The following is a 12882-nucleotide window of genomic DNA, read 5'->3' on the forward strand; positions in this document are numbered from 1 at the left end:
AGTTGCCTAGGGTGGGTGACCTGCCAAAATCCCTTCTTGATGATCAAATGCCCCACTTCCTGCGGGTGTGTCCTCAGGCTGCCCATCTTGGTCACAAGTTTGACATCCCTCCTCGCAGAGGGAAAACAGGAATCAGCCAAGCTGGAGTTCCGGCGTGCAGTGGCTTTGCAGTGACAGCAGAGTGCACCTCTAATTTGAACATGGAAATGCAGGCAGATATATAATAAACAGCATGCCTTCTACCTTGCCAAAGCTCCATCTTGTGATAGATGTGTCGCCTAATGGACGAACAACAAACAACATCAGTTGCACAGTGAACTTTATCCCTTGTACTAAATATTCAGGGTGTTGTGATAGTGTGTCTATGAAGTAAAAATATAAGCAATTGTGGTTTCTAATAAACATTTCCTGCATAGTCATGCAAGCAGATGTATGTCAAAAGTACTTGTGTAAGAAAGAGGGCTACTTAAGAAACATGTGCATGTAAAATGGTGGCGCTTCCCACTGGGCCGAACCTAGCCACGTGACACCTTTGACAAAGTCAGTAGATCTGCCTTACTTAAAATGATACTCCTTATATTGTTAGTGTCCAAACCCCTCACAAACAACATGGGATCCCCATGGGGGGATGTTCAGCACAGGGCCTGAAGCGACCAGGCCCGGAGTCCAATTCCACGCCAACAAGGAGATGTACATCTTACTTTACAGTAAAAAAAACATCGAAATTCTGTACAAATTAGGCTTTTTGTCAGCAAGGAACTTCTGATTAGTTCTCCTAAGCACTGCCATTTGGCAGGTAGTAAGGGGAGGGTTGGGACTGCAGTCTCTGTTAGTAGAGGTGAGCCTTGTATGTCACTGATTATTCCTTCAATTGGGCTGATGACAGCTAGGTGCAGAAACCTCACAACTTTTTGTGCCTCTGTTGTTGGTGCGCCAGATTGGACACAGCCCCACTGCTACCTGCAGCTAAAGTGCACTGGTTAAAGTGATGTTATAGTTAGGTGAAATGTCAGTTAAAACATATCATTTTAAATAAACAAAACCACTGAAAGTCACCAGTTATATTTATCGTAAGTCACTATAACTTGTGCCCTAAAGTAACTTTAACTTGCATGCTCGCCAGGCACTGCTAAAATTAGCTCACTCATGACATGTTCAATGATATCATTGAAAAGATCACTGCAACGTCTGAAATGACATCACTGATGACAACACTGCATGGAAAAGTTCAAATTATAGGTACTTGAGATAAATATAACTGGCTAATTTCAATGGCTTTGTTAATTTAAAACGCCAATTTTTTGGGGGGGAGGAGCTTCGCGGGCAACCAAGATGGCCGCGTGAGCTCGGAGCTCCGAAGACCCTTCGATTCTACGTATTAATCCTGTCACATATCCTCTCAGAGTTTCGTGATATATTGAAGATGAACCGACGCTGACACGGATCCCGTTGTCCTATTCCAAATCCGACGTTCCTAGGTGCAGTTACACCGTGTGAAAGTTTGTGGACTGCAGGGGACCGTAACACAAGTCAGGGCCTGTGATTGCGACAGTGCCAGACGGAGGTGACGAGGCACGGATCTGGCTGCTCCGGCCCCCAACGGAGCTAGCGTAGTGGCGGAGTGAGCACATACTGGATGGAGTGCGGGTTAGATCGTCCCAGATGCAGGTGAACTGGTGAGGCCCGGTGTGTTGACTGGCGAGGTGGCCCGGGGATCAACAATGGCTGGCAAGGGTGGCGCTGACAAAGCACAGCCTCGGGTCAGCAGGAAGACTACGTACTCGCAGTCGAACAATATGGAGCGCTACACTCAGCCGAGGGGCTCGCCTGGTGCCTCAACGAGACCCAAGGACCTGCATCGGGAGGTGTCGCCTGAGGTTCAAGACCCCACGCTCCGCGACATAATGGGCGCCATTGAAGGCATGAAGGCCGAGATGCACCAGCAGCACGAAGTGATGGCGCACAAGGTGGACACTCTGGCGATTGACGTCAACCTGATCAGAGCGGACCTGGGCAAAACGAACGAGCGGGTCAAGCCGCTCGACATTAAGACCTCTAGCCTAACCACGGACGTCTCGGATTTGCAAACTGAGGTCCGCAACTTGAAGTCGACCAATGACCTTTTTGCGAGAAGGCTCGAGGATTATGAGGGTCGGGCTAGGCGGCAGAACGTCCGCATTATTGGTGTGCCGGAGGGGGCCGAAGACTCGGCAGTGGACCTCTTTGTTGAAGACCTGGTCCAGAACCATCTAGCCCCTAAGGGACTTAGTAAGTTCTTTTCCGTGGAGCGGGCGCACAGAATGCCGGGTGGTCGGCCGAAGGAAGGTGCCCCCCCCGAGGCCTATCATCGCCCTGCGTGTTTAACTTTAGGGACCGTGACTCCATTTTACAGGCCTCGAGGAGTGGCGGGCCTCTGCAGTTCCAGAACGCTGCCATCAACTTCCTTCCGGACTTTACCCAGTCCGTGCAGAAACGGAGACAAAGTTTCATGGGAGTGAAACGAAGGCTGCGGGACATGGGTATGATGTACGCTATGTTGTTTCCTGCTAAACTACGGATCGAACATGGTGACAGGGCTTTTTTCTTTGACTTGCCGGAGGTGGTCTCGGACTGGCTTAACACCTTGCCCCAGCGACGTGAAGACACCGAGGAACGATCGGAAGAAGCCACTGGCGGTCAAGACCGGCAGGAATGAGGATTTGCTACAGGATTCTTTTTGGACAATGGGTTTACCATCAGCTGTTTGGTTCAGTAATCCTGTACTCATGAGGGGGCTTCCCCTGTACTTTTCTATTTGGAGGATGGGGGGGGGATAGGGTTACCTCCTTTCTCCTCGGGGGCTTTTCGTAGATTCGTTTTCTAGGGGCAACAGGCACACTGCGAGTTGGGTGAGCTATTTAGTCTTATGCAGGGGTGCAGTGTGGGGGGTGGACGGGTTCCTTGTTTTTGTTCATGGGTTGACTTTTCTTATTCTCTGTTTCCCTTTTGGCAAGGCAATTGTTTGTATGTTTCCGTTCACGTAATGGCAGTGCCCGTCGAGGGCTGGATGGGTGGAGATTTCGATGATGGGGGGTAGGAAATTGAATGTTCTAAGCTTGAATGTCAATGGGCTGGGGGACCGTATTAAGAGGGGTATTGTACTGCAAATGTTTAAGAGGTGTGTGCCGGATGTAATACTGGTGCAAGAAACGCATTTGGTGGGGAACACATGCTAAACACTTAATAGGAAGGGTTTCAAGATGGTGGCACACTCGGGGTTCTCCTCTGGCTCCCGGGGGGTGGGGATTATGGTACGCTCGACCCTCCCCCTGGAGACTGCCTCGAAGGTGGTCGATGAGCGAGGACGTTACGTCACAGTCACGGGGAGGTGGGAGGGGCGTAACTTGGCTCTAGTTACGATTTATGTCCCCCCTGGGTTACAGACAGACACCTTCAGAGATCTTGGTGGCGCCATTTTGGGTATTCCAGAGGGGTTGCTTCTTTTGGGGGGCGACTTCAATGCAGTGGGTTCGGGGACATTGGATCGGCACCCATCCAGAGACCTTCGAGGTGCGCAGACCTGGCTTCCTGACTTCATTGACACCCTAGGACTTGTTGACTGCTGGAGACTGCGGCATCCCACCCAGCGCCAATACTCGTTCCATTCAGGGGCTAACGGTAGCCTCTCCAGGATTGACTATGTTCTTACATTAGCGGCCCACGCATCGGCGGTCTCGGAGGCCAGATTGATGGCACGGGGCATCTCGGACCACTCTCCGGCCTGGGTGTCCTTCGATTTTGATGTTGGGTCGGCCGAGAGGGTGGCTCCGATAAACCCGTGGTACTTTCGTGATCCCAAGACTCGTGGACTCCTGGCCAAAGCCATGGAGCTCTACATCTCCGAAAAGACGGGCTCGGGAGCCGGCCATCTTGGCGTCCCTTGACGCCACGATGGCCTTTGACTCCCTTGAGTGGCCATACTTGTGGGCGGTGCTGGAGAAGTTTGGGTTTGGTCCGGGGTTCATTGGATGGGTTAAGCTCCTGTATGCCAACCCGCTTGCCAAGGTGGCGGTTAACGGCCGCGCATCAGCTCCATTTGCCCTTAGTAGAGGCACCAGGCAGGGGTGCCCCCTGTCCTCTCTTTTGTTTGCACTGGCACTAGAACCTTTGGCGGCGTGGTTGAGAGGGCATCCGGACATTAGGGGAATCAAGTGGTCCCCGGGCTTTGAGGACAGGGTGTCTCTGTACGCAGATGACATTCTCCTGTACCTCACCTCGCCGTGTATGTCCCTTATTGTTGTGTGTGACGTCCTGGGTACCTTTGGTAGACACTCGGGACTCGTTATTAACTGGTCGAAGTCCCATTTATATGTCCTGAGGGGTGAGGTCCTGAGACTCCCGCGGGACTGTAACATACAGGTTGCGAGACAGGGGTTCAAATACCTGGGCATCTACATCTCTGCTGACCCCACGGTGCGCTACACGAACAACTTGCTCCCCCCTCTTGCGAGCCTTCGGCGTGATGTGGAAGGATGGCGGAGGTTGCCGCTTTCCTTGCTCGGACGGGCGGCATTGTTTAAAATGATGTCCCTACCCCGGTTTCTGTATGTACTTCCGAATACCCAGGATCTGGTCCCGTCGGAATACTTCAGAGAGGTTGAAGGCCTCCAGCGGGCCCTGCTCTGGGATGGCAGGCCACGCATCGCTATTACCAAACTGACTCTCCCGTGGTACGACGGAGGGATTGCGCTGCCTGACATCCGCAGGTATTATTGGGCGTCTCAATTGGTGGCCATTAATCACGGATTCTATGGGCCAGCAGTAAATCCGGGCTTTGCCATGGACCGGTGGCTCCTGGGTGATGGGAAATACTACAGGGCTCTGTACTCTAGGTCTCTGGATGGGAGAATGACAGGTCCCACTAAAACGTCGGTCCATATTTGGGGGGCGGTGACGAAGGCACAGGGATGGCAAGGCAAACTCACAATGGTGACTCCACTCTATGACTCAGATCTGTTGGGCAACTTGTGGCACACAAAGGGGTTTGACCGCTGGGACTTGATAGGCATCTCCAGGGTGGAAGACATGATGACCAGGGGTCAGATCAAGACATTTGAGGCACTTCAGAGAGAATTTCAGCTGGGGGAAAGGGAGTTCTTCAGGTACGCTCAGTTAAAACATGCCCTCCTGGCGGTTACACCGGAAGGTGAAAAGATCCCCGAATCTTCCCCACTGGAGGACAGGTTGCTGGACGGCTACATGCCTGACAGCGCTATATCCCTGACCTATAAGAAACTCATTAACGTTCGTACGGACCTTCTGTTAGGGGTGCGACATCAGTGGACCCGAGATGGGATTGAGCTGGACGACGAGGATTGGCAGTGTGCGGTCTCGTCCCCGAAGGAGGTGGCGATCCCGGCCAGACTGCGACTCGTGCAACTGAAAATCTTGCATAGGGTTTACGTCACTGGCCCCCGACTGATTCACATGGGTCACTCTGAGGATGGTCTCTGTAGACGGGGGTGTGGTTCCCTAGCGACATTCATGCACATTATATGGGAATGTAGGGCGGTGGCTGCATATTGGAGGCGTATACACACAGTGATGGGTGAAGTGACGGGAGTTGACTTGCCTGCGGAAGCCCGGCACTGTCTATTGAATGTATGGGGCCCTACAGACTACACCAGTTCACAAACTCAATGGGTCACCCTGGGCAACATGGTGGCTAAAAGGGACATTGCGCAGAAATGGGGAGCGGCTCTGCCCCCTACGGCAGAGATGTGGAAGGCTAACATGGACTGGTGCATGTTCCGGGAAAAAACTGTGTATGTTGCCAGGGGTAGGCCCAAAAAGTGGAATAAGGTTTGGGGGCCCTGGAATAAATATAGAGGTGATATTTGCCTCCCGCCGGACGCAGCGCCCTTGGAGGAGCGAATGTCCCCTTAGCCCCTGATTCTGGCTGCTTAGCTATACACAATGTCCTGACACCTCCCTCCCTTCGATACCCAAGCATGTGACCTGTTCATGTATCCTATTTTCTATATAGGCCCATCCTGCCCTGAAATAGGGCGATGCCGTACTCATTTCTTTTGCCTTGCCATTCGCACCGTTATAGGTGCTTTTCTGTTGTTATACTGTTTCCTTTCTTTATTTCATGATATAAAATAAACCTCAGGTGATTCTGTATTGTATTCTGTGTGCACCACTTTACACCGCATAAAGTCTTGCTGCCAAGCCTTCGGGATGTATGGCTGAATAGCTGTGTACTATTGTGTTGTAAATAAAGGTTTTCCCAAAAAAAATACAAAAAAGCGCCAATTTTTTAACTGATATTTTCACCTAACTATAACGCTTTTTTAACGTTTGTTTTGTAAGTGAATATAAATATTTAGCAGTCATTTGTTCACATATTGCTCTTCTGGAAGGGACAGGAGCTGGTAGGTAAACAAGCTTTTTCATGAAGTTGTCAGTATTCTTTGGTAACATGGCAAACACCGGTCATGTGGCAACCTGCGGTATTGTGCATGCACATCAATGAACTAGGGTTATATCTAATTTCCCTGTCCTACCGTGTTCTTCATCTATATGACATAGTTCAGCCAATAAATCGGAAGGTAACCTGAGGCTCACCATTGCCTGAAATGTGCACCAGTACTACCTTTGCCATATCAATGCAGTCCAGGCAGGCTTCAGGTGGGTGTGACCGATGTGGCCCCACTAAACACTGACCAGGGGGGGGCACTGTGTATAGCAATAACTTTTGGTTTAAAAGTACCTGATGCAGAGTACCACCTGCGTCCAGATATCAGGAAATAATAAAAATGTCAAGATAACTCTTGTGATTAATTTTCCTGCTAGAGAGAGAGATCAAAGCCTTGTCTAATGGCAGTTTTCACTCGCCACAAAGTAGCACAGAGAGTTAATATGCCTGCTGTTAAGAACAGATCTGTATTTTACGTAGATAACTGATTGGATTAGTAAAGCCAGCCTTTACCAGCTCTGTAAAGCAAATTAAATGTATGTCAGAGAAATGCTATGGAGAGATGAGGGGCACTTTTGCCGGGTGGTAGACATCAGAGGAAGAGGCCATGGGGTTGGGGGTGTCTAAAAAGATTATCGCACCAGGCGCCAACGGCACTAAAGCTGGCCCTGAGTGCAGTGTTTGATAATAAACCTGGGCAGAAATGTCTAACTCGAAAAGCCAAAACTTTTTCTTACTTGATTTTTATTTGTTTGCTTTTTCTCATTGTCTTTCCCTCACCATTTACCAGTTCCCCTAATTTTAGGTCGAGCCCTGAGCCATGGTGCAAGCGCTGGTCTGGGGTTGATCTGTGGTAGTTGACTAAGTGAAGGAAGCCCCACCCATCTTTTTCATTGGCTTGTGTCTTTGTCCTTCCTAAATGCTGCCTTCTGATTGGTTTATAGACTTGTTAGTCCCTCCTTATGACAGCCATGTCATCATTTGTATCCTTCCATGGCTACTGGCCCCTTTACTTTGACTTTTGCATGGAATGTGTTATTTAGGTTGTGAGCACTATTTTCTTCAATGAGGTTCTCTTACTGCCTGTGCCTTCTCCCCCCCACCCTCAGTCTGTGCCTTCTCGCCCTCCGGACCCCCGCCCGCCCTCACTCCCGTTTGCAATGCAATAGGTCTTGCATAAATGTGAGTCCTATTGCATTGCAAATGCTTGTTTACATTGACCATTTTCTATACTGGCTTCTCACAAAACATTTTAGTCCTACGTATCTCCGGAAATGAGACTGTTTTGGATGCAAACAGAAATCGGGCAAATTCGCAAATGGGCCATAGTCGTGTTATAGTAACTGCATGTTTAGTGCTTATGCCACCTTTAAGCTGTTTCAAAGCGCTTGAAGAGCCAGAGGGATAGAAAAGAGACCGGATTCACACACTTGTTGCTTTTAAAAAGTTGTCCTTTGATTCTAACCCTGTGCATTACTGGTTTGGAGCGTTGATGAATGGGCTTGGGAGGGGGCTGAGGTGGGGGCATCAGCTCACGTAGCTCAGTTGACCTTGGGTGACCCCTGAGGCCCAACCCTTGCTTGGAATCACTGTTGCAGATTTTTGGGTTTAGGAGACTAAGCTGCTTGTTCAAGCCCCCTCTCGGGGAGATGCCTTGAAAGGGGGAGGGTACAAAGAGAGTGCACTACCAGGCGGGGAGGGGCTAATGGGCGTACAGGAGAGAGGAAGTGGAAAAGAGTGTGGGCGAGGGGAGGGGTTGAAGATGTTTTCTTTTTATGTACATTTCCAGAGCGCACAAAGCACTGAGCTGGAGATCTGCGTCGGAGCTTGTAGTTTTTGAACCATTGTATGGAGCAGGTGGTACTTGCCCTACGGACTAGGGAAGCTTTAAATGCACACATAAACCTGTCGAGTTGGCATAATGGAATGGCGGCCTTGTTGCAGTAGGCAAAATAGGCCTTGCGATTGATGCTTTAGTGATTAAACCTTGTGGTGGTGGTACGTTTTTGCCATTATATTTGCTGGGGGCATCTTACACATACAGCTTACTTTAGGGCAAATGACTGACCCGTTGGCGGATTCCCGGGAGAGACTTTTTTTTTAATCCACTCAATTTCATTTAAAATCGGTGAAATAGTTTCTGAATGACAGTACATTCCGTGTACATCAATCTGATAAGGTCACCTATACACAATCAGTAGTTTTACTGCTTGTGTTGTCTTTGTACACATCTCTATACAATTTGATAATGTCGATAATGATTGCTTTACGTTAATTGATTCATCGTGGTTTACTATTTGGGGGATGGTGTTGTCAATTTTATGGGTTTCTCTATCCACTGTTAGTCTATTTTTAGTTTCTCCTGGTGTTTGTTCATCCGCTATAGCATGTTCAATTTTATTTCTCCATCTTTCATATTTCAGAGCCACCAAATACGTCCTTTAGCTAATATGAAACCCAAGATTTTCATCCTGATCTTCATCCTATGTGCTTTTCTAGTGGGGAAAATCCCTAATATACATTGTTAGGTAGACTTGGCGGGTAATATTAGTCATCTCTAGTGTGTATGTATATAGTACCAATCGGTCTCAGCCACCCATACACTCCCTTCCTACGTAGAAAAGCTGTAATTGTAATGCCACATCGCCTACAAGCTGAAGGATTGTTCGGATATAGTCATGCCTGTTTCTGGGTTGTAAGTAAGTTTTATGCGTATTGAGGAGCTGTATACATTTGAGACAAGTGTTTGGGAAATGTATTTGACCTTTTCACAGGCATTCTTCAGTCTGCACTGGTTATGGATAAATTATATTAAGATAATGTATACGGTTGTGTGAAAAAAATTGACTTGGGAATGTGATAAATGTGGAAAAGTGAAAATATCACCCATGTTAATTCTGTGACATCAGAACGTACCCTGTACATACTTATTATGAAAAAAAATGCTACGTGAACTAAACCGCAGTGAAAACAAGCATTTTCTGTGCAATAGGTCTTGCATTTACGCGAGTTTAAGCTATTAGCATTGTAAATAACAATGCTGTTTATTTATGTATTAAAAACCAAAAAATAAACTAAAGGCATTCCCACGTCCAATGTGGTCTACTAGTTTCAGCCAGGCCTTTTTTCTTAAACTGGCTTTCGTCAGGACCTTTTATGTGTGGGGTGGCAAAGGGGGCTTATATGTTGTCAGTACCCTGTAGGTGTAGCACACACTAAGGTGATATAGATGTGAGAGGTGTTTCCTCTCAGTTTGTACCTGTAGAAAAAGCGGACAAGACAGGACAAACACAGACACATATTGTTTAGAACACGTTGGTTTAGGCACATAGTATGTGAGGCGGAGCCTGGTGCCTAATATGTGAGCGGGTAAACCGACAGTGATCAGGAACTGGACGTGGGAGACCATAAGTCCCTCCCTACACATCCTAAAGCCTTTGTTTTTAATTTTGCCTGGGGCCCATTAATAAAGTAATCTTTCAGGAGCCCTAGGACAGCATTTTAAAATCCCACTCAACACACCAGCACTGCACACTCACGTAACATAACCTGCTCCGCTGTAACCAGGCATCGTAGCACACCTGAGGCACACTTGGTGCCTCGGGTGGGGCCCGATGATGAAGCATGCCACCAACTAGGTTGGTGGGTGAGGGCCTTCATAAAAAAACAATTGGTTTTTCTATGCAGACACATACTACACGTAAACTGTCCCAGTAGCTAGTTTCTTTTGTTTTTCATAATCCCTTGGGGAAACCATCTAGCTACTCTAGTTCCTCACTCTCTCCTTTGATTACAAGAGGTTCTTTGCAGCAGGCACATTAACCCTCTGCCCTAAATTTATGATGAGTCAAAACTACCACTAGACCAAATACTGATCTCTCATCAGTAGGAACATTAATCACCATAGTTATCTTGACCTTTTTATTGTTGTCTGAAACTCCTGGATGAATAAGGAAGTTCACCTGCTTGTAAACCCATAAGTTATTAGATCGAGCCTGAGTCAGCGCAGGCCATAGCCGCAACTTGGCACAAAGGGTCTGAAATTATCCAGTAAATCAACTTCTAGCTCAGGAGTGCCTGTAGAAATGACGTAGAGACCTCTGTAGTCCTCTACAAGAAGGCTGGAGTGCACAGTCCCTTCTCCTGGAAATTTAGAGATTCAGGTTTCCTAGCTGTCTTCTGTGTGCCTTCAAGCTTTGGAAAATGGATGGACGCCAGAGGTGCACCTAGAGTCAAATTTGGGGGGGGGGGGCTAAAAAAAAGTTGGGGGGGCTGATTCTTCAAGCAAAAGGCAGAGTGGAGCTGCAGGGGCCCTTACAAGGGGTGAAAACCATCAAAGCCTTATTAACAAGCAAAAAGGTCTTTAAAAGACCTGTGAAGTCCTCGGGAGCGGCTGTGTGTGCGCCCGGGAAGCTGTCTCATCACGGGCTGCCACACACGACGGGGGGGCTGAAGCCCTTTGAGTCCAATGGCCGCTGCGCGCCTGATGGACGCCATTTCTGAAAATCAAAATAGAGGTACGGCGCTTTATTCTCTTTCATGTGCCACTCTGCTAACTTCTATTTTGCAGTGAAATATAGGAGATTATATTCATTTGATTTACTTGTAGAAGATTGAGGAAAACATGACTTCTGTTGGTGCTGTGATTGGTGTTTATCTGCAATGTTTCTGTCCCTGTGATCTGTTCACAGTGAATTGTCTGATTTAATTCACTGTGCCTGGTTACCAATTTATTCCACTGTAGTAGGACTTCTGTACTTCGCAGCAGTGTGCGCGGTGTCTAATCTACTTGACTGCAGTGTTCATTGTGTCTGGTGTTCCTGACTGCAGTATATTCAGTCCCTATGCTTTTCGATGCGGTGCTCTGTGCAGTGACTGGAGCAAGCTTTGCACCTAAAGTATTACTGTGCAGTATGCTTGCTTTGTTGACTAATACTCTTCACTGCAGCGTGTTTTATGCTGCACAGTACTCTATACCCAATGCCTACTATGCTTATTATAGTAGGTGCAGAGCGTATATTTTTTATTTAGTACACCTGAACGTCAGTTGCTAAGGTTTCAGATTGCTTATGTGAGACATTTTCATAATTTCAAAATTCTATGGGAGCATGTGACTTGCAGTACTTTTCCAGAATGTTCTCAAGTTTTCTGATGTTTTTTTTTAAATTTTTTTTTTTACTGAGAGTTCATTGCAGGTACAACATACAATATTAACGTTTATAAATACATATTGCAGAATATTGAGGAAATGAGGCATTAGCTTAAGTCTAAAGTGCAGAGTGTTAAATATTATAAATATTCATTCCAAAGAAGTGCTATCATAATATTGCTGTCGCACAGTAAAAAATCATATTGGATTAACGTGCCAAGTGCTATATCAGAATACATATGTACATGTATATTCTGTCTTTTTATACCAGATGCTAGAGAAGTGCAGAAAAAGATTGCATTAAAATAAAAGACAGAGTGCATAATGCCATATAAAAATTAAATGCCTCCATATTGGTTTGATTATCTTATCCCAACTATAAGCTGTTATCCTGTAATTCAAACACACTCCAATATTTCTCATACTTTCTTAATGCGCCTGATCGTATGCATATTTCTGCTCCATATCTTGTATTTTGGACAGTTTTACTCTCCATGCGTTAAAAGTGGGTACCTTCTCTGTTCTCCATAATTGTAGTATTAAAGATCTTGCTATAAGTGCTGCAATAAACAAGCATTCCTCGTGTGGGGAAATAGTGGATGAGCAGCCCAGAGCTGCAACGGATTCATCAAGTGAAATGAGGGGTTCTATTGTAAATCTGAGATATTTCTTAATTTCCTCCCACAGGCTCTGGATTTTTGGACATTCCAAATGATATGTGTCCAAGTGCCTTTCTCTGCACAGCGAAAGCACTTATCTTCTACCTGTAGGTATATTTTATGAAGAAAAGAGGGTGTTATATCAGCCATTTCGAATAGTATTGCATACGTCTCAAAGTTGCCCCTCTAAATATCGCTATATTATGCTTATTAAGCCTATTCAAGGTTGAATTGAGAATCTGTATATCTTCCCTCTTCTTCCATCTATCCCTAAAGTTTTCATATAGTGAGAGAGATTTATTCTCATCAAAGATTTTAATCCAGTTACTAATCTTCCGTTGTATGGGGCAGTTAAGAGCTTCGCTGATATTGGTTTTATAACAGAGACTGTCCATATCTAGCTTTTCCAGTATAGGTTTTAATCTGATAAATGACCACATTAAAATTATATTGGAATGCTGAAGTCCCATTTCAATCTCCGTCCAACTTTTCCAAAAATTCCACTTCATGAAATCCTGAATCTGGACGTACCCATTTTTTTCCCACAGCTTTAGTATATTATTCTCTAAAATACCTGTTTCCCCAATGGAGATATTCAAAAGCCTTGTTGAGAG

This window comes from Lissotriton vulgaris, chromosome 4_1 (genome assembly GCF_964263255.1).
Source record: "Lissotriton vulgaris chromosome 4_1, aLisVul1.2, whole genome shotgun sequence".
NCBI classification, from domain to species: Eukaryota; Metazoa; Chordata; class Amphibia; order Caudata; family Salamandridae; genus Lissotriton; species Lissotriton vulgaris.